Genomic DNA, 22,208 nt, shown 5'->3' on the forward strand with positions numbered 1-22,208 from the left:
CTTCTCTCTCTGGGCTGAGCACTGAGTGAGGAAGGAAGGCTCTGGTCTTGAGGACCATCCCACCCGGCCACTTCTCTCCTGCAGGCAATGTGGGCATGAAGGCTGGCGAGCTCGCGTCAGTCCAGATTCCCACTCGGGAACATTCCTTTCTATGTGACTCTGGATGCTGAGACCCTGACGGTTAGGAATGACACTTGAGGAGAAAGGCTGGTTGGGTCCTAGATCTAACCTAACTGCGATGCCAAGGACTACAGTCCTTGCCATTTCAGTCTTCGGGACAAACCTGAAAACTGCTTTATCATCATTTTATGCTGAAAAACAAGAGCGGGTGATTGCTCAAGAGCATCCCCAAAATCGCTGACAATGAATGAAAGGCTCACGCTGGTGAGGAAGTAAATGATTGAGGCTAATTTTTAGAAATCTAACAAGAGCTGTTCCCGGGGCCCCTGTGTATCCCCAAGTGATTGCGAGCGACACGCACCATCCCTGGGGAGTGGGCAGGGGTGAAAGTGTCTCTGCTTTGCAGCCAGTGTTCTTGCAAGTCAAGGGTCTTCTGTGGTCTGTTTATCCCGGCCCGTGCCCCGTCAGAGGTGTCAGGCATGAGCACTGGTCATTCTGGAGACGTCTAAAGGGAGATGCAGGACTGTTGGTGACTTCGGGTCATAACGCAAGTTGGTTGATCTGGAACTGGGCATTGAGGTCACTGCAACCCAGTGACTGAACAGGACAGGCTGGGGTCATGTCCTTAGTATGCATCCCTCGATGGAACTAGATTTCAAGCAAAGCCTGGGAAATGCTTTGAGCGTGACAAGCATGTCAACCCCCGTCATGGATAACAGGACATTGGCCAAGGTGTGTGTCCTAAGTTGGGGATAAGTTGAGGTGGCCAAGAAGTGGTGGGGGTGTTGTCTGTGCATCACCCCCATTTTCTTACCCTGAGGGAACATAACTGGAGAGAAGAGAGCAAGGGTCGTTTTATTATAAGAATAACCTTGGTTACACCGGTTGGTTAGAAAAGAGATTTACTCGCAGGCTTTAATTAGAAGTAGCAACTGTCTGTGACCATCTCACCACTGATCACAACTCACCAGGACAAGGTGGGAGGGAGGTGTGTCAGGCCTGAGAGAGGGGACTCCCCTTCATCTGGAAATGAATGCACACAGCAAACATAAACACGAGACGCAGCCACTCGCTGGGCTGTAACCTGACTGGAATTATTTTTCTAATTTTCTCTCTGGAACTCAAAATCAAATCTCAAGAGAAGCGCATGGATTTTCCAGAGGGGACAAGAGACACTTGGGCTATCGACGTGCCAGGGAAAGTCAGATCAGGGACTGGCACACCTTAAAAGAGACGGGTTGGGGTGAAGTCCTGCATGGAAGAAACGCACTGCCACTTCCTTCTGAAGGACCAGTCAGGAGGAAAGTCTTGCTACAGCAAAAGGGGGAGAGAGAGAGAGAGGAGAGAGAGAGAGAGAGAGAGAGAGAGAGAGAGAGAGAGAGAGAGAGAGAGAGAGTCGTTGGTGAGATCAAGGGAGACTACTGCCCCTGGGAAATCTACAACTGGGGGATGTGCGGATTTTATCCACCCTGGTTCTCTCCCCTTTGGAGGGAGGCAACGTTGCTCTGTGCCATAGCAGAAGAGGAAGACGATGATTCCAGGCCCCCAGAGGGTCCCTTAAGGAATTTTCTCTTCTGCTGCACTCCATCTTTCTTGCTGCAGACCCTGGGTTCCCCCTCCCCGACTGTAACACATCGGCGATGGCAAATGTGATGGTGCAGTGAGCTCCAGGAAACTCTAAACTCTGTGTTCTGTGAGTGGAGGCTAGAGACCACCCAGATGCCCAACCTGGACTTAGCGGCCCACTGGAGAGTTGAGGAGGCCCAGAAGACTCTAGTATGGCCAAGGGTTGGCGGGTGACTCTTCCTGCTTCCTCTTCAGGGCAGTGTCCCCCATAGGGATGGCCGGTCAATGGGGGCAGGGAGGCTGGGAGGAGGGACAGGCCAGACCAGGAGCTGGTTGGATCTGGGTTTACAGGACCTGCTGCAAGTACGTCCTGTTCCAATAGCGAATGTGTAGGGGGATGACGGTCTCTTGCAGATCTGTGCACCTGAGAGTTCATTGTCCTAAACATCCTCAGTCAGCTCTGAGCTCACCCCCACCCCACCACCCCCGGCCTGGAGAGGTTCAGTTTTGTCCATGGGTGCAGGGTCTTCTATCCCCTCCTCGGGGTTGTCTCCAGGCTTTGATGGACGGTTCTGCGAAGCCCAGCGTGCTCATTGAAGGCTCCTCTGGGGCATTGTCATGATGCTCACGGCCCAGGCCTGGGAGCAGGAGCCTGTCTGTGCCCAGTGCTCCGGCCCTGGCTCGGCCCAGCCCTGGGAGCCTCTCAGGAGCAGGACGTGGGGACCTTCCCCCCAGCAAGCCTCAAACTCCCCCCAACTCCTCCAGATCGCCTCATTTCCACTCTGTGCTTCATTGACTCCAGTCTTCAGATCGATCCACCCACTTTTGCAGCCCCCCACCCCGCCCTGCACTGGGGTCCAGGCCCAGAGGGCTGAGGGGTTGGTTCCTTTGCCATTAGGGCAAGGGGGGTCAGGGAGGGACTGTTTTGCAGGCTGCGACTGAGCTATTGGGCATCTCTTGCCTCCCCCCCCCCATCTCTCACTCCTTGGCCATGTGTGTCCCTGCCTGAGCATGTCCCCCTGTCACACGGATGCCAGACAGACGGGATCCAGCCCAGCCTGGCTACAGCTCCTTGTTCCATCTGCAATGACTCCACTTCCCAAAAAGGTGGGTTTAGAAGTCTGGGAGGGAGGCGTCAATGTAGGAATGTGGGGGACATGGTTGAATCCTGCACCAGGGCCAGTGTGCTTCATGAACCTGACCCTGTCTGTCCCATCTCCTGAGACTAAGTGAAGCACAAGTGTAAGCCTGGTCAGGGGCAGTGGGAACAATACAAGAGGGAGGATCTCAGGTCTGGCCGTTTCGGTGCTTGAGGAGATGCAGGAGTCTCAAGGCTGATGGTGACTGGTCACTGGGACAGTCCTGACTCCTCCGAAGGACATCTCTTCCTTTAGGCGCTGGTAGACGCTCAGTGGGAGCAGGAAGAGGAGCAGGAAGGAGGGAGGTGGAGAGAATAGGGCTGTGGGATAAGGTGGGACGAGGGAGGGAGATTTGGGGTTGGAGGGGTACCCAAGACCCTCTTATTTGGGGTGGGGAATCCTCATGTGTTGGGAGAGAAGTATCGACTTAGAACTTAGCACCCAGGACTCAGTACCCAGGGACTCAGCACCCAGGGACTCAGCATTCAGGGATTCAGCACCCAATAACTCAGCATTTGAGAACTCAGTACTTGGGGATTTAGCATTCAGGGACCCAGCACTGAGGAACTCAGCATCCAGGAACTTAATAGCCAGGTACTCAGCATCTGGGGAGTCAGTACCTGGGGGGCTCAGCACCCATGCACCAGGCTTCCTAGCTTCTGTCCTCTGAGGGATGGCCTTGGCACTGCACATCTCTGGGAATGAAGAGGAAGCATGTGGAACTGTGGTATGTGTGGTGGGTTATGCTGAAATTTGCTGACGCTCGTTATGCCATGTGACCGGGTAGGACTCTCCTGCAGGCTGGCCCACAGAGGGGACAGGGAGAACTGAGCTGGGGGCAGAAACCGCAGGGGAGCAGAGCAGAAGGCGTGTGGGGTTTGGTGGTGAACAGAGGGGTGAGGCGGAGGAGGCAGGGTCAGAGCTGGCACCCCTGCCTGCCATGATGAGCTGCTTACAAACGCTGCTTTAGGAAGTGCGTGCAAATGCCTGTGTTCTTTGCCAGCATCTGGAACTAATCCCCTCCAAGCAAGCGACTGGTTGTGCACCCAGCGCCTAGAGAAATCAAAACAAACCCTCTTTCATAAAAGACTCTCCTAAGGGTACGTAAAAATGTCACGGGCAGAGAAGTCATCTCAGTGCAAGTGTGATTAGAACAGATGAAAGTAACCACCCTGCGTAAGCGAACACGGTCCTTTCTTCTGGCTTTAGTTGAGTTCGAGCTCAGGGATCCCTGGCTGGCTACAGAATTCCACGTCCTCTCCTGCCGCCCCTCTCATACTCTTTTCTCCTGCAACTACTGGCTGGGACGCAAGACTGTTTCCCGGAGACTCCCAAACACTCCGAGCACGTTTCCAAGTTCCAGCTGCCTCTGCCTCAGTCTCCAGGCTGGAGCAGCTGATTCCCTTGGTTTGCAAGTGATTAAAACACCAGCGACCCAAAATCCTATTTCAGAGAGATATCTGCCATAAGTTGCATCATTGCCAACTTGTACTTCTCAGTTACATTATATCCCACATATGAGTGCAATCTTTCTATATCTCTCTGGACTTAGTTACTGAAATACTAAAATACAGAAACCCAAAACCGTGAGGCCACTAAGTGTGGTCACTCGACCTCATACCTCTTCATTCTCAGCAATGGAAAACAAGTTATCTAATGCTTCCTTTTCAGCAGGTCCGACTTTAGGGGAGAGACTCTCCAAACATTAATAGTGAGTTTTGTTGAAATATTGAATGCAATCAAAGTGAAAGTAAAGTGAAATTTGTTAGTTACACAGGCGGGGGGGGGGGCTAAGGGTGGGGGGGTAGGGGTGTGGGGGGGCTAGGGGTGTGGGGGTGCGGGGTGGAGCTATACTGTGATTCTTGGTGGTGGAATATGTGCACTGGTGAAGGGATGGGTGTTCGAGCATTGTATAACTGAGACTTAAAACTGAAAACTTTGTAACTTTCCTCATGGTGACTCAATAAAAAATTTTTTTAAAAAAAAATCCTGTTTCAGGATGGAACAGCAGAGGTGCTTCCTGTCCCCGGCAGTGTGAGACCCCAGCCTGGGGCTCTGTGAGGGGCTCTCACCAGCCCCCATCCATGTTCCAGGCGTGTCTGTACTGACATCTTGGGCCATGCACGCTGGGGTTCGGGTCCCCAAGGGTTTCTCCAGCCCCTCTTCCTGCTCAAGGCGGGGTTGTAAGGCCCCCGTTGGCCCTTGTGACTGGCTCTGAATATCATGCAGGGGCTCTTCCTTCTTCACCAACTGCTGCTGGAGCTCAAGCCAGGCTCTGGCGGGGCCTCAGGAGCCACGACACGTGTGGTTTTCACAACCTCCTCCTCAGAGGAGTCACAAAGACTCCGGGAAAGGTCAAGAGCAGAGCCAGCTCTGCCCCGCCAGGTGAGAGGGACATAGTGTGTATTGGGGGGGTGGGCAGAGGAGGAAAGAGGTGTGGGACCTCGTGTAACAGTGCTCAGGGGTCGCTCCAGTGGTGGTTAAGGGCACCATGTAATGCTGGGGATTGAAAAGGAGTTCACTGCATTATTTCTCCTTACAATGTAGCATCATCGACCTTCTATTGATTGAGCTCCCTATTGATTGAGCTACCTATTGATTATGTGTGTTTACGGAGATGTAACTCTCACATAAACTTCACCCCCAAGGATGTGGACAGTTGTGTGGGCGTCAGCAGAGTTGCACAGCCATCACCCCTAATCCCTGAGCATTTTCATCACCCCCCCAAAAAAAACCCTTTCTCGTGAGCAGTCTTGCTGTATCCTTCCCCACACACACTGCCTCCCCCCTCTACCCTCCACCTACTTTCTGTTTGTTTATTTTTGGGGGTCACACCTGACAATGCTCAGGGCTTTCTCCTGGCTCTGCACTCAGGAATTACTCCTGGCAGTGCTCCAGGGACCATATCAGATGCCGGGGATTGAACCCAGGTCAGTGGCATGCAAGGCAAATGTCATACCTGCTGTACTATAACATTGTAGCACTGTCATCCTGTTGCTCATCGATTTGCTCGAGCGGGTACCAGTAACGTCTCCATCGTGAGACTTGTTATTACTGTTTTTGGCATATTGAATACGCCACAGGTAGCTTGCCAGGCTCTGCCATGCGGGTGGGATACTCTTGGTAGCTTGCTGGGCTCTCTGAGAGGGACTAAGGAATCGAACCCGGAGTAGCCGAGTGCAAGGCAAACGCCCTGTCCACTGTGCTATCGCTCAAAAAAAACCTGTAGCCCATTTTTTTTATTCTCTGGATCACAGTCATTTTCATAAAAATATACAGGCTGGGCTTTAAGTCTGTTTTAAAATAACTAGGACTGGAAAGACAGAAAAGGAGGTAAAAAAATGCTTGCCTTGACCAACCTCAGTTCAAATCTCCTTATCACACAGGGTCCCCCAAGCAATGCCAGGCATGATCTCTAAGCACTGAGTCAAGAGTCAACCTAAATCGTGACCAGGGAGGATCCAAAACCAAGCTACATAGCTAGTAAAACATAACAAGTCATCAAATGTACCAGGTTTTTCTGTTTATAATACAATTGAAAGTGAATTGTATGTGGAGGTGAAAAGATTGTATGATTTGTTTTGTTAACTGTTTTCTTTGTGGGAAGGTCACCCTAAGCAGTGCTGGGGAGGGGGAACCATGGGGCACCAGGAATTGAACCCAGGGCCTCTAATAGTACTTGCCAAGCGTTCTCTTACTCAACCGTATGCCTAACCCCTGTAAAGCTATTTCCAAGTAAAATTATATCTAATGACTAAGGATAGAAATTTACTTATTTATAAATGCTAAGATTCTAGGATTTAAATTTTTTTTTTTTTGCTTTTTGGGTCACACCTGGCAATGCACAGGGGTCACTCCTGGCTCTGTACTCAGGAATCACCCCTGGCACTCCTCAGAGGACCATATTGGATGCTGGGAATCGAACCCGGGTTGGCCGCGTGCAAGGCAAACGCCCTACCCGCTGAACTATCGCTCCAGCCCCAAGGATTTTAAATTTTTTACGTCGCTGTACTATAGCCCTGGGGTTTGGGCATTTTGCTATGAAAGATTTGCTGGCAGTGCCAGTTGCCACCTGCCCACTCACAGCCAAGGAAGGGAGAGATTTGGGGGCAAAGGAGGGAACACTTCCTTGACGCTTCTCCCTGTGGACAGTCACAACATCCCAACTTGGCGGGAAGTCGTAACACCACATATTCGTGACTCAAGCTGCTGTTTCAGGCTTTCTTTTGTCAATCTCTGCTCCCCCGCTGTGGTGTCTCCAGGCTCGGCCCCGCCTCGCTCATGCCTGTGTGGCTCCTGGCGCTTCCTCCTTCCTCATTCACTATGTACCTCCTGCCATCATGGCGCCAGCTGCCCCAGTGTCCATCTGAACCCAGACACTTGGCTTTATTTATAATGTTCTGTCTCCAGGTGCGTTTGAGGCCAATCTGCCACGGGAACTGTTTCCCGTTCTGCTTTGTTGGTAGGCACTGTGTGGCTGAGAGTGACTGGCCCAGAGCTAGGGTTTGGTGTGAGCACAAAGGAGGTAGCTCTAGTGGGCTGAGAGCTGGGGACAGTGCTGTTGGCTAGCCTAGGTTTTGTCTGTGGCTTCTGGTTATTCCAGGGGTGCTTGAAATAATTGTCTTCCCTGGCCCACTCCCACTCTAAAAGTAGGACCTCTTGGTGGAACTCATTTTTCTGGTCTTAGCACCTAACGTGAGGCAGAGAGAGTCAGCTGAGTCCCTGAGAAGTCCCAGGAGAGAGGAGAGGCTGTGGCCAGTAGGGATGGAGGAAGAGCAGGGAAGACGGGTCACAGCGTGGTCCACCACAATGCCCAGTTGCGTGCTGTGGAAAGTCTCCACTCTTATCCTTAGGATCTCAGCTCCTAGACAACAACCTCTTTGTCCTCCGACAATTTAAGCTCATATTTGTCAAATGCTTCTGAGGCGATAGGTTCCTCGCCAATTCTGAACTATTTCACTTTCCCCTCTTGGCAGAGGAGGAGAGAGGTGTGGGACCTCATGTAACAGTGCTCAGGGGTCACTCCAATAGTGGTTAAGGACACCACATAGTGCTGGGCATTGAAAAGGAGTTCACTGCATGCAAAAAACACCTTGACCCTGGACTCTATCTGCAGCCCACTCTACAGATGAGTAAACCAAAGCGTAAACCATGACTTAACCATGACTCTTAAAGTCTTTCGTTTGTATATAGCACAGCTAAGATGAAATCCCAAGGCGGGGGGAGATTTCAAATGTTGAGATGCAGAAGGCCATCTATGGGGAGAAAGGGAATGGCCATCTACGGAAGGTCATTTATGAGAAGATGGGGAAGGACATCTAATCTTTGACAAACAAGACTATGAGGTGGATCAAAGAAAGACTTCCATCAGTGGTGTTGGGAAAGCTGGTCAGTCTTGTTAAAAATGATCTCAAACCCGTTTGTCTCACAATGCAAAATAAATTAATGACCTAGATACCAGATCCAAATTCATAATGTATCTTGAAATAACTATAGGCAGAACCCCTCATAACACTGAATATAGAGACATCTTCAATGACTCAACGTACTTGCTTTTTATTTTTCAGTTGTTTGTCCTTCCATCTGCACTCTGATTATTAAATGCAGACTTCTTGCAGTAAAGTCATGTTGCTCCCCTTTTGAAACACGAGAAGGAGGTCCAATGACAGAAAGACACAGGGGTGCTACTCTTTGCCCCCATTCTGATCTACAAGTATCTTTTCTTCCACTTAGTTTTACTTAATTGAAAGATTGTTTCATACATTTTTCCTCTTCCCATATCTATTTCCTACTCTCTAGTCTTATTTCAGAACTCACTCAACCATTCCTGCTTCAAAAGGAGAAGCTATTCAGATGGTAATAGAGAAAGCTCCAGGTGTAATACCATAATCTAATTTTAGGATATTATTAAGAGCATTTAATTCACATAATTGTGCTTTATTAGAAGACTACGACTACATCTTGGGTTGAATTGACTGGGACATAACTACTTTAGGGCTTGTTATTAAGAATTTAAATATTATTAGGCAATTTCTTATGGTTGTTCGAGGTGTCTAATTTCACTTGTAATAATGGATCTCTTATGAAACCTTCCATAGGAGATAATTTTATAACTCACAGGCTTTATTTTACATAATCCCTTCAATTCTCAGATTTTTTTTTCATTCTTCCCATTTCCAGCATGGGCAAACAGAAGCATTAGGTTTATGTGACCAGTCCATTACTAGTTAGTATTGCCTGGTTCCTCTGGGGTTTAATAGGCGAGTCTCTGTGCTGTCATGTTAATGATAAGACTCCATGTTCCATGCAATCTCTGAATAGATGTATCTGTCAGTGGTGAAAAAAAACTGGGAAACAGAGCTATGCACATCCCAGAATCATGGCAGGCTCACCAGCCAACAATTTGTACAAAGAAATAGCCGGGAAGCTTTCTGGTAGCTATTGAAGACTCTACTGGAGTTCTATTTTTAATTAAATTATGACCCATAGTATCACTGTATCACTCTCATTCCGTTGATCATCGATCTGCTCGAGCGGGCCCAGTAAGTTCTCCGTTTGTCCCAGCCCTGAGATTTTAGCAGCCTCTCTTTACTTGTCCTTCCCAACGGTGCCGCATTAGAGGCTTATCAAGGTCAGGGGAATGAGATCCATCATTGTTACTGTTTTTGGCATATGAATACGCCACGGGGAGCTTGCCAGGCTCTCCCGTGATGACCCATAGTAACTCTTATAAACTGATTCTTGATATTATGGTGGACCACAAGGTTGAACTATCATTATCAGTTGTGTTCTGTCTTGTGAAGTCAATAACCCTTCCCTGTTACCATTTCTATCTTCTGGTATTGTATAGATTGGCATCTCCCTGTCTCGGCATGACTAACCGGTTAATGCTAATCTTTCTTGACAGCAGGCAATCCTCACAATTTAGAAGGATGCTTAGAGACATTCTTGTTTCTGTTCAGTAGATGCCAGTAGGATCCTTCATCCCAGCCAAGGACACTCAAAATGTCTTGACGCATTTCCAGCAAGGCCCTAGAGCCAACTTACCCCTGATTGGAGAACTACTGTTATTGATGATATGGACAAAGAAAAGACTTTATTCTCTTAAGGTATTGAACCTTCCCGCAGAAGGAAGCATTATTCTTCACATGGAAGTCCATTTATCTATTGATCCTTCTATCATCAGTAGAAATCAGTTAAGAAACTGTTCCAGGAGAGAGGGAACCCAAAACTGAGCTAATTGAAACGTGACTCCTGGGATTAGATAATTAAGGATGTGCTTAGCTGGTTGTCTGACCCAAATCAATGCAAATTACAGTTTGACATGTCTTAACTATGAACCTGTTTTCTTTTAATAATGTTCCCTTTAGAAACTGTAGAACTGGGAATTAAGAAAACAAAGCAGGCTGGTGTCCGACTGCAGAGGGATCATGTCTGACAGTCAACAATATGATTACTCTGTAAAGCTGACAATTCTGCTATTTTGGGGGGTAGACTTAAAAATGAGACACTCGTCATAATGGGGAGAATGGGGAGAGGGTTCTGGGTAAAGAGGCAGCGATGAGGAATTAAGGTTCTAGAATATGGTCTAAATTTGTGGACTCTAGAGCTACATCTGATCTAATCTTAGGTCTTCTGATTCATCCACCTGATCTTGAGCAAGGAGTTTCATTTGTCCTGCCTCTCTTTTTTCTGCTTTATGATGTTGGAATCAACTCTCCAACATCATAAAACAGAAAAATAGAGACAGGAAGATACATAAAAAGCAATTACAAGGCATATTAAAGCTGGCTAAGTGGTGCCTATTATTACGGTTCACCAGTTAACTTCCCCAATTATGCATTCTGATGCCCTAATACTGGCAAGTTCTGAGACCCAGATCTTCAGGTTTTGCATCTGCAGCTTCACAAGATCTGTCAATTTCTCCCCACCGCCCCCATGCAGTGAACACCCTTGCATGTGGTAGGTGAAGGCCTGAAAATCTTGAAATTCATCATTTCTTTTTCCATAAGGAAGAATTTTTGATATTCCCCGAAGCATTCAAGAATGAAAGCCCACTCCCACTGACCCACCGCTGAGCTGCCATCATTACCAACCCGGCAAAGCCTCCTACTAGGTTTATCCTCTGGAGTTCTCCAGAGTGAGGAGGTCACGGGGATGGCGGGTAAAGGGCGCAGAATGAAAAAGACCTGGGGGTTTCCATGAACTTCGTGTTCAATATACGTTGTCAACGTGATATAGCTACACCCCACACTAGCGCTTCCTCGGGCTGCATTCATACAAACATTGCACTCAGAATAAAGGCGATAATTCACTTCTCCCAAGAGCGGCTCAAGCCCGACCTAGCGTTTTGATTCTGTTCTCTGTACATCAGCAAGAAAGGATGGAGAGGAAGAATGACTAGGCGGGTGTCTGAGAGCATGCTGTACTACTCCAGGTCGTCAGACTCACAAGGTTTTAGCTTGCCCACTCAGTGAGAAGTGGGACCTCGGTTCTGCTTCCTGTTTGCAGGGCAGCATCCAAAGGCTCATCCTGATGTCCTGGCTTAGCACCAACATCTCTCCCTTCTTGTTTAGGGCAAATTTTAGCCATCATAATCAAACTGGACCGCCTGTTTACGCTGGCTTCTAGTTTTGTACTGCTTAAACTTCCAATAAAATATCAAACACATAATGGTCAGTACAAGTAGCACAGCATCCATTCCTATAGCTCCACCCATCAATCCCTTGGTGCTGGTTACAGGGTTGAGGAAGCTTAGGCCATCAGAAGTTCCTTGCCATATATCTGGGGGCCCCAGATTAGGAAGATGGTCTTTTTTTTGTTTGTTTGTTTTTGGGTCACACCTGGCGATGCGCAGGGGTTACTCCTGGCTCTGCACTCAGGAATCACCCCCCGGCGGTGCTCAGGGGACCATATGGGGTGCTGGGATTTGAACCCGGGTCGGCCGCGTGCAAGGCAAACGCCCTACCCTCTATGCTATCACTCCAGCCCCGGAAGATGGTCTTTAAAGGTACCTCTCTTCATCCCACCTCACTGATGAGACTGTGGATAAGACACTGGAGAAATCCATTGTGGGGGACTGGAGCGATAGCACAGCTGGAAGGGCGTTTGCCTTGCATGCTGCTGACCCGGGTTTGATTCCCAGCATCCCATATGGTCCCCTGAGCACCGCCAGGGGTAATTTCTCAGTGCAGAGCCAGGAGTGACCCCTGTGCATAGCCGGGTGTGACCCAAAAAGCAAAAAAAAAGAGAAATTCATTGTGATTCCGCCACCATCAGTGGCAGAGCAGGCACTGGACCCCCCGGTGTGCCAGAGGGGTTGATTTATCCCAAGAGGAGGTCAGCTGCCTGATCATTGCAGGGGTGGCTGGTGGACGTGTGACTGGATTGCCTTTGTGCCACTTCAAAGGGAAGGCAAGGGCTCTAGGGGTGGAAGTTACAGGAAGAGGTTTTCATTTCGATGCCAAGTGCCCCTAAGGGGTCAGTGCTGGCTGCACTCAGCTGTGTGACTTCGGAGGCAAAGTGAGCCTGTTGGCACCCAGGTGTGTAAATAGAAATGGAGTCCGGAACGTGGAAGAGTTCAAACTGGCAGGCCAGGTAGGCTGGAGTTGGAAAGAGTAGAAACTTCCATATGAGCCTCAGTGAGACTCAGCTGTCTATCGGTCGGATGAGACTGCTTAATTCAAAAGGCTGCTCTGAGCTTAAAGCTGGTCCATGAATCACTGTCACTGTCACTGTCATTCCGTTGCTCACCGATTTGCTCGAGCGGGCACCAGTAATGTCTCCATTATGAGACTTGTTGTTACTGCTTTTGGCATATCAAATACACCACAGGGAGCTTGCCAGGCTCTGCTGTGTGGGCGAGATACTCTCGGTAGCTTGCTGGGCTCTCCGAGAGGGATGGAGGAATTGAACGCGGGTTGGCCTTGTGCAAGGCAAACAAACGCCCTACCCGCTGTGCTATTGCTCCGACCCGGGTCCATGTATATATTTAATAAATGAAGCTTTCTTTCTGGTCTCTGCCTAGGTTGGACTGCTTCACCCTTAGAGTCTAGTCACCATCCAGCCTGACTCACATCTAAGAACTGTGGCACTAAAAAAAATTTATTTATTTATTAATTTTTGGTTTGGGGGTCACACCCACTTGTGCTCAGGGCTTACTCCTGACTCTGTGCTCAGGGATCACTCCTGCTGGGCTTCAGGGACCACACGGGATGCAGGGGATTGAATCTAGGTTGGCTTTGTTAGGAACCACTTCGCCGAAGAACTGCCATGGCAGGCCTTGGGGCCACTGAGTGACTTGGGCCTCTTCCAGGAACAAGAAAAGCAGAATAACCAGATGCTTTTGTCAAAGATCACATTCCCGGAATGAGATTAGGTGTCTGGAATGTAACTGTCAGGAAGTGGGCTGGATGTTACGGGCCAAAACAACAGCAACAACGAAAAGAAAGTATCTACTCTATAGATAATAGAAAATTGCTGAGTAATGCCTACTTGCTGAAATGAAAGTATAAGAACTTGCTGAACCTAGTGCTCGGGGTCCTTGTTGGAACCCGCTGCGTCGGGCAGATACTTGGACCCCAGCTCGCTGGAACAATAAACCTCGCTATGTGATTTGCAGTATCGGCTCTGTTCTCTGTCCCTGGGGGGTGGTCGACTCTGGACTCTAACAGCTGCGTACAAGGCAAGTGCCCTACCGACTCCATCACCCTGGCCCCCCTAAGAATCATATCTTTGAAGGATCTGTTCTAAAACAATTTGGGTCAATGCCATAAAGCATTATCCACTAGATGTACAGTCTCATTAACTTTTCTGTGAAACCATCCCTGATTGTTTGGTGAACTGAAAAAAACTGCAATGAACTGGAAGAGCAACAATCCGGGGCTCCATCCTCTGAATCCTGGTTTATGATAACAATATAAAGAATATGTCACCCAGTCATAGGAATTTCTGCTTTCAAGAAAGCGAAGCTGAACCTATGATATGCATCTTGCAAAGAATAAGGACTTGGGTGTTTGAAAGTATCCCCAGGATGTTACCGGGCTTAGTTTATTAGTTTTTCCTGGGCACATAAGCCTGGATGTGGGAGCAAAAGGAACCACCAGGCGATGTGCAAGGAGTGAGTGACTCCTTCCAGCTGGGTTTTCTCTCTCCAAGCACCCCAGAGTTGAGAAGGAACTGCAGATACTCTAGGAAAGAAACTGGCACACGCTTAATTGCCACTCTGGTCTTTGTTCATTGAAACATTTGCTCTCTAAACAATATGAAATGACTTTGCTATGTGTCTGCCACGGTGGGGGCAGGCTGGAGGGTGGAAGGGAAACTGGGGACGTTGGTGGAGGGACGATCACACTGGTGGTAGGATTGTTGGAGCTTGAAATAATTATTGTGAGCTTGAAATAATTATTACAAACAACTTTATAAATCACGCTGCCTTCACTGTATCACTGTCATCCCGTTGCTCATCAATTTGCCCGAACGGGCACCAGTAACGTCTCCATTGTGAGACTTGTTGTTACTGTTTTTGGCATATGGAATATGCCACGGGGAGCTTGCCAGGCTCTGCCGTATGGATGGGATACTCTCGGTAGCTTGCCGGGCTCTCCGAGAGGGATGGAGTAATTGAACCCGGGTCGGCCACTTGCAAGGAAAACACCCTACCCGCTATGCTATCGCTCCAGCCCTTAATTAGTATAAATTAGTCTCGTAAGCAAAGAAGCACAAATAAAATAAAAATCATGATTACTAAAGCATTGCATGATTTTAAAATTAAAATTTCTCGACAACCAGGATGCTGGCCACTGGTGCGGGCCCACCCAGAGAATGCATGAGTGTGCCAAGGGTGCAGTGAGCGATGCGTACTCCTGCTGATGTTGCCTTAATAAAAATAAATTTGTAAGAAAGTTTTCTCTCTAAGGCACGCGGTCCCCAAGAGAGTGATTTATCAACCAAGCCTCTCTAGCATGCTGGCGGCTTTTCATTTCTTTCTATTGCTCTTTCCAGGGTTCCAAGACTGAAATGATGAAGGAAACCCTGAAGTCCCAGATTGACTTGGGGTAGGGACCTCGGAGGTTTTGCTCTGTCCACCCTCTGGTCCACCAAGTAGCCAGGAAGACCTCCCGTCTAGGATCCCAGCAGCATCAAATGGACATGCCATTCCTAATTCCTTTCTGGTTTAAAGCCCCCCTCCCTGGGGAGCGGGGGGTTGTGGGATGCAGTGTGGCACAGTAGGCATGCAACTCCTTCTAGCTCCAGCAGGTGGCAGGATGTCCCAAGCACATCCCAGCTGCCCAGGTCTTCGGAGCCTCCAGAAGGGGCTCAGACCTTGGTCAGAGATAAGAGCATCTTTCCAAGGCCTTTAAAAATGGAGACAGTTTTAACTGAATTTCCTTCCGAGGCATTTCCCTGCAGCACCACTGTTTTTGAAAGGTTGTGGGAGGGATGGTCAGCCCAGGAGCTTCCTGTTTTCATTGAAAGAAAGTCAGGGAATAGTTTTCCCACCCGATATCAATACGTGATTTTAACTGGTCCTTCAAAAGTCACTGGGATTCCTGAGTTAGTTTTTTATTAGTTTTTTTTTTTTTCTTGAATCACTGTGAGATAGACCCTTACAAAGCTGTTCATGATTGGGTCTCAGTCATAGAGTATCCCAACACCCATCCCTCCGCCAGTGCACATTTCCCAGTACCAGTGTCCCCAGGTTCCTTCTCATCACGCCCCACCCCCCACCCCCTGCCTGCCTCTATGGCAGGTGCGCTCTCTCTCTCTCTCTCTCTCTCTCTCCCTCTCTCCCTCTCTCTCCTTTCTCCTTCTCTCTCTCCCTCTCTCTCTTCTCTCTCCTCCTCTCTCTCCCTCTCCTCTCTTTCCCCTCTCTCTCTTCCTCTCTCTCCTCTTTCTTCTCTCTCTCCCTCTCTCTCCTCTCTCTTTCTCCTCTCTCTCTCTCTCTTTCTCCCTCACTTTCTCTCTCCTTTTTGTCATTGTGGTTTCATGGTTTACAATATTGATCCTGAAAGGTTATCAAGAATATCCCTTTACCTACTTTTAACATTCAGTTCTTGTCCCGTGTGATCATTCCCAGCTATTATTGTCATACTGGTCTCTTCTCTATCTTACTTACCCTCAGCCCCACACACACTTGTGGTAAGATCTAACCATTGGCCAGATTCCTGAGTTGTGAGTGTGGTTGGTGGCTGTGCCACCACGGGGCGGTTGGGACATGCCCTCGTGGACCCCTCGCAGGTCCTTCAGAGGCGTGAAGCTTGGAGTGAAAGCCGGGCTCTGTTCCTGCCGCCTAACCTGGGCTCAGGCTGTGGCCCAGCTGGCCAGCGCAGGTCATGAACCCAAGTCTGGTGTGGCCTCGCTTGATTTTTATTTCTCCCTCTGCTCTGACACCCCTCTGTTCAGAATCGGCTCAAGGAGGGAAGATGCATTTACATTTTTAATTTTCTCCTAGCTGAATGGCTTTTATTTTTAATCGAGCAGTGTACGAGTGGCAATTGGCAAGAGTGTTGAAAGCAATTAGGATGACACGAAGTAAGACTTTTAAAAAATGTGGGTTTAATTGAAGACGGCTGCAATGTCAAATCAAGTTGCCAGGCTTTCTAAGTATAATGAATTCTAGTGGTGCAGGCAGGTAGGCAGAGAGGGAAGGCCCCTCCCGAGGCCATGGCAGTAGATTTCCTGGGAAGTGACAGCTCTGAAGTTGTGAAAGCCCACCTTGCAGAAAACAGGGACTCAGACCTGATAAGACCCTCACCTTGTGCCAGCAATGGACCCTGAGGAGATTGGAACCCTCCCCAAGAAGGAAATTCCTCGAATACCCTTGGACCTCTCCCTTAATCAGATTAACTTCACTGAATCAGTCCCGAGAAGTCTTTAGAACATTCCAGACCAAGACATCCCAAGAAGATACCCTATAAAAGCCACCTTGAACAAAGGAAAGGCGCGCATATGCTGCCTGAGCCCATGTGCTGCTTGTGCCCACGTGGCCGAGCACATGCGGTGCCTGAGCATATGTGTCGCCCGCACGCATCTTCCCTCTTGAGATGTGGACTTTCATGCTTTCCTGTCTCATTCTAATTCTGGGTGTGTGTGTGTGTGTGTGTGTGTGTGTGTGTGTGTGTAGGGGCTCTCTCTTCGCCATTGGAGAAATTCAGGTTCTCTCTTGAGCATGTTACTCTCTCTCTCTCTCTCTCTCTCTCTCTCTCTCTCCCCCACTCTCTCCCCTCCACACCTTCAAAAACCCTCCAAATAACAAATAAAATCTATTTTAAAATCTATTTACCTCACTGCTTGTCTATTCCTGAAATTCTTTTCTGCAACGTGAGACAAGAACCCAGTAACCCTGGGCCCCGGGTGGGCCCACCAACGTCACTGGCCTTAGCACCAGTCTTGCAGCCACATGTCGTGTCTGGGTCCCAATCAACATCCTTTCTGGGTGAGGACTCTCAGTGACTGGAGAGCACTCTCATAGGCTGGAGTCATCTTTGCTCAGTGCCACGTCATAAAGTCAACCAGCACACGCGAAATGGGACAAATAGGCACGGCAGACTGGCCCTTAGTGGCTTGGCTCTATCTGGGATCAGAAATTAAGAAAAAAAAACATGTATGAGCCAAGGAGCTAGGGCAGTCACGCTCCCAGCCAGGAGAGCTGTATCTCACTGGTCCATGAGAAATTTGCTCCCCCCACTAGCAGGATTCTCTAAACTGAGAAGAAAGTCAAAAAGGGAAGGACACTTCCAGAGAAAATAAGAATAAGAATTCAGCTGTACTGGAAATTCTTCCTTAATTCCTCTCAAGTGAATCCCAGTTTAGCATCCCTGGTACTTGAAATCCTTCCATGAAAACCCTTATTGGGGCTAGAGCCATAGCACAGCAGGTAGGGCATTTGCCTTGCAGGTGGCCAACCCAGGTTCGATTCCCAGCATACCATACCCCTGAGCACCGCCAGGAGTAATTCCTGAGTGCAAAGCCAGGAGTAACCCCTGTGCATCGCCGGGTGTGACCCAAAAAGCAAAAAAAAAAAAAAAAAAAGGAAAAAAAAAAAAGGAAAACCCTTTCTGTGGCTGATTTCTCCAAGTCTTTTTTTTTTTTTTTTTTAAACAAAGGCACAGTCCTTGAGACAATATTACCACCGCAATCCTGTGTGAATCTGTCAGATGCATTTCCTCTGGGGCAGCAAAAGGGTAATGAGGGTTTCCAGTAGCAGGGCCTAGATGGAATCTTTGCCTTCTGGGTTTGGGTTCCCTGCAGGTACTATTTGCAAATAATGTTCCCAGACCCCGCTGAGCGGCTGGGAAAGCAGCTCTCTCTGCAGGCTCTGCTTCCTGGAGGTGGGCAAAGGACGCAGAAGCAACCTGAGGCCTTTCTGGTGGTCATTGTTTGCAAAAAGTGCTCCAGAGTCAGGAATGTGGCTTGGTGTGCCTCTCGGGCCACTAATGGCAATGAGCAGGCTTTGAAGGGACACGCAGGGTCCGGCCTGTGTGCAGGGACGCCCACTCTGGGACAGAAAGAGTTTTATAGCATCATTCTGCTTGAAAGCATGAAGGGCATAACAATTTCATCTTGGAAATGCTAGACCCATTGCTCACCCATCTTTAACGTGCAGTGGCTAATGACTTCAACCTCCATTCTTCTTGCCCTTGAGCAGGCCAAAGGAATAATGATTTTCCCATGAAACACATCCGTTCCTCTGCTGGTTCCGCGGCGGGAAGAATTCTTCCCCGCACAGCAAATCCTGATGCGCTAATTGATTTATCGTATAAGCATTGCTTTAACACCTCGAAACATTGTGCTCCCCCAGGAAATGAGGAGGATGGATAACTCGATGCCTTCTTCGTTTTAAAGGAAACCCCCCCACACCACACTGTGGGAGCACACACACACACACACACACACACACACACACACACACACACACACACACACACACACACACACACACACACACACACACTGAGGACAAGCAGTGAACAAGCACGCGCTCGTTTTAGTCCACCGTCGATCAAGTCTGCAGCGTTAGTTCCACTTTCAGTCCTGACACTGGGTATTTGTGTCTTTCCTCTTTGCTTTCTCCAGCAGGGCAGGCCAGGCCTGGGCAAGTCCACGCTACAGTTCCTGGAGTTTTCTTCTCTGGTAGGTTCTGAGTAAGGGCTGGCACCAAGCAAAATCTACAGGAGACTTGCAAGGAAGGCAGGAAGTAGAAACAGCAAAAGGGCACGTCCCGTTCCTGCTCCTACTCTGAGGACTCCCTGGCCCGCAGAAGGGAGCTACAGTCAGTCCTGCAGGTCCTCCAGCTCTTCCAGCCCCATCTCTAGCTTCTCCACCTGATGGGCCAACAAGATGACCAGAGCAGCGGGCTCCCTGGGGCTGGTGTGGGTGGGCTGAGTGGAGGGGGAGGTCTCATGCAGACTCCAGGGTTGGCTCCACATTCCTGGCTTCCTCCTGCTCTGTCCCAGCCCCTCCCTCTTTATATCCCCATCTCCATTTATTTTAAAGTTATTTTATTTTTTGTTTTATTTTTAAATTTTTTAAAAAAGCTTATTTTGTTTTTATAAAGTTGTTCACAGGCTGGAGCAATAGCACAGCGGGTAGGGCGTTTGCCTTGCACACGGCTGCCCCGGGTTCTATTTCTCCGTCCTTCTTAGAGAGCCTGGCAAGCTACGGAAAGTATCCCACCCACACAGCAGAGCCTGGCAAGCTCCCCATGGCGTATTCGATATGCCCAAAACAGTAACAACAAGTCTCACAATGGAGACATTACTGGTGCCCGCTCAAGCAAATCAATGAGCAACGGGAATGATAGTAATACAGTGACAGTGATTCAAACACCAATCTCAGTACCATGCACTTTCCCACCACCATGAGAGGAAAGTGTGTGAAGATGGTTGCATTTCATCCTGGAGCCATTGAAGCCCTTGTTTAAGCGATCACAAGCATGTATGTTAAACCCAAACAAATGTGTGCTACTTTTGTTACATCCATGGGCTAGAGTATGCCACAAATGCTGCCCTGTGCCCTGGACGTTCTATGTCGTTTTCTTCTGGGCGTTTTATTTCGTAGTCTCTGGACCTTGGTTGTTGATGAGATTATATGGCACCAGAGGCAGTTTGTGGGTGTGACTGCCAAGCTACTGGAAAACGGAGGGAGCTGGGGGGAGGAGGCCTGGTCCCAATCTGAGCCAGTCACGCATCCTGCATACCTGTTTTTTTTCTGCAGGTTCCCTCAAAGGTGAGGCTCGTCTGAGCCTGTGGAGAGTGGCCTTGAGCATGGCTGTGAGTTGGGTTCTGGAGGTTTTCAGCTGCTGGAGTTTTGCTGGGGTGGGGAGGGAAACTCAACCCTCCTCACTTCTAGCCAAGTTGCCCCATAGAGACAGCCTGGCGTGGGATCAGAACGTTCTGTCCCTCATCTCCTTTTTGACTGATGGCTCTGTCTGTTATTTCCCACAAGTTAAGTGACATCCTCAAGTGTACAATTTTCCCAAGTCCTATAATAAATTTCAGATTTTCTATCACTTTCAGGGTTCAAATTCTCAGATAAATCCCCAATTGATTAAAAAAAAGTCAGTCTTACAAAGAGATTATCAATGTTATTTTTAAATTATTTTTAAAAGTATTGACTATTGTCTTATCATTTTCTTTGTAATTGATTTCTATTTCTTCCATTTATGATCTTAATTTATTTAGTTTGTTCTCTGTATTTTGGGTTTAATTCACTTTTATTTTCCTATTTACTCAAAGACCTGAGATTAAAATCTGCAAAATTCTCTTTCATTAGTGTTGTAGTGCACTCAGGCTGTCTCAGATCTTATGATCTTTGTGCTCCTATCACACACCTTTTATAGAAATCTAATTAACAAATGCAATTGCATGTTTATATACAATAAAGAATTCATGGGATAATTTGATGTACATAAGCATAGTGATAGGATGATAGAATTTTCCTTTATCCAATTAACTTGACAAATCCAATGTGTTCTTATTAACATTTTTGGTGCAAAGTGTTTTATTACTTATAATTCTTCCTTGGACCTGTACATAATTTGGAAGCATGTCATTTCTCATTTTAAAATATCTGATATTGATTTCAGACTTAATTCTGAGTTAAGTGATTCAAAGTATTGGGGAAGGCGAACCACCTCTGACACTGCCACCGTGGAAGCTCATTCACTGGCCTTGACCCAGAGCCTCATAAATAAATCTCAAAAGAGATCAACAAGCTAGAGAAATCTCTCCAGACACCAGGAGTGGCTGAGACAATCTCTCATACAGGAACTTAATGTCTCCATGATGAGACACAACAATTTACAGTAATTTTCTTCTTAGGAAACATATTTTGATCATTTTTGTTAGCAAAATTATGGATAACAAGAAACATAAAATAAATTATTGCGGGTCTGCTATGGGGAAGGCTTAAGGGATGGTTGAGAAAAATTGGAGATAATAGTGGAAGGAAGGTAGAATGGTGGTGGGATTGGCGTTGGGATATTGAATGTCTGTAACAAATCATGAACAACTTCATAAATCACAGTATTTGTATAAAGTGTATGGGAATCCCTTACATAGGTAGGCTTTACCTATTCTATGTAAATTCCAAAATATATTAATACAGAATTGCCTTAAAAGTTTTATTAATGGCAGGTGAGACATGATTATTACTATAATGAGATCCAAGTATGAAATAAGATTTGATGTAATATACTTCAGATTCCAGAGTTGGAAACTCATATATGTAAGTGAGAATAGGTGTTTTTTATACTGTATTAAATGGTTTTAACTTTTTTATTTACATAGGTCAAGACTGTATAGTAATCACAAATTGGCTCTTACCGATTTATTTTCTGATCATTCTATTTGCCATTTCTTTTTTTTTGTTTGTTTAGGTTATAGAATTTATATATTTTTTTAATTTTTTATTTTTATATTTTATTGAATCACCATGTGGAGGGTTACATAGTTCTCAGGATTATGTCAGTTATACAATACTCAAACACCCTTCCCTTCACCAGTGCCCATATTCCATCACCAACCCCCCCAGCCCCCAGTATACCTGCTGCCCCCTTCCACCTCCCCAGTCCCCACCCTTGTAAGTGATAAGTTTCACTTCGTTTACACTTTATCTCGATTACATTCCATGTTTCAACACACAACTCACTACCGTTGCTGGGGTTTCCCCCAAAAAAGAAAAAGACAGTCCTATTGCCAAGGAAGCATTTGATAGTTCTCCATTGCTAAGAATATAGAGATATTAAGTCCCGCTGTTTGTTACATAATTTTTCTTTTTCCCCCCTTGCCCCGTGCCACCGAGTTCATGCCTGTTTAGTAATCGCCACGCTGTCTGACAAAGGGAAAAAAACCGAAAAGGATGGTTATTTCCCATCATCAG

This window comes from Sorex araneus, chromosome 11, assembly GCF_027595985.1.
Source record: "Sorex araneus isolate mSorAra2 chromosome 11, mSorAra2.pri, whole genome shotgun sequence".
Classification (NCBI taxonomy): domain Eukaryota; kingdom Metazoa; phylum Chordata; class Mammalia; order Eulipotyphla; family Soricidae; genus Sorex; species Sorex araneus.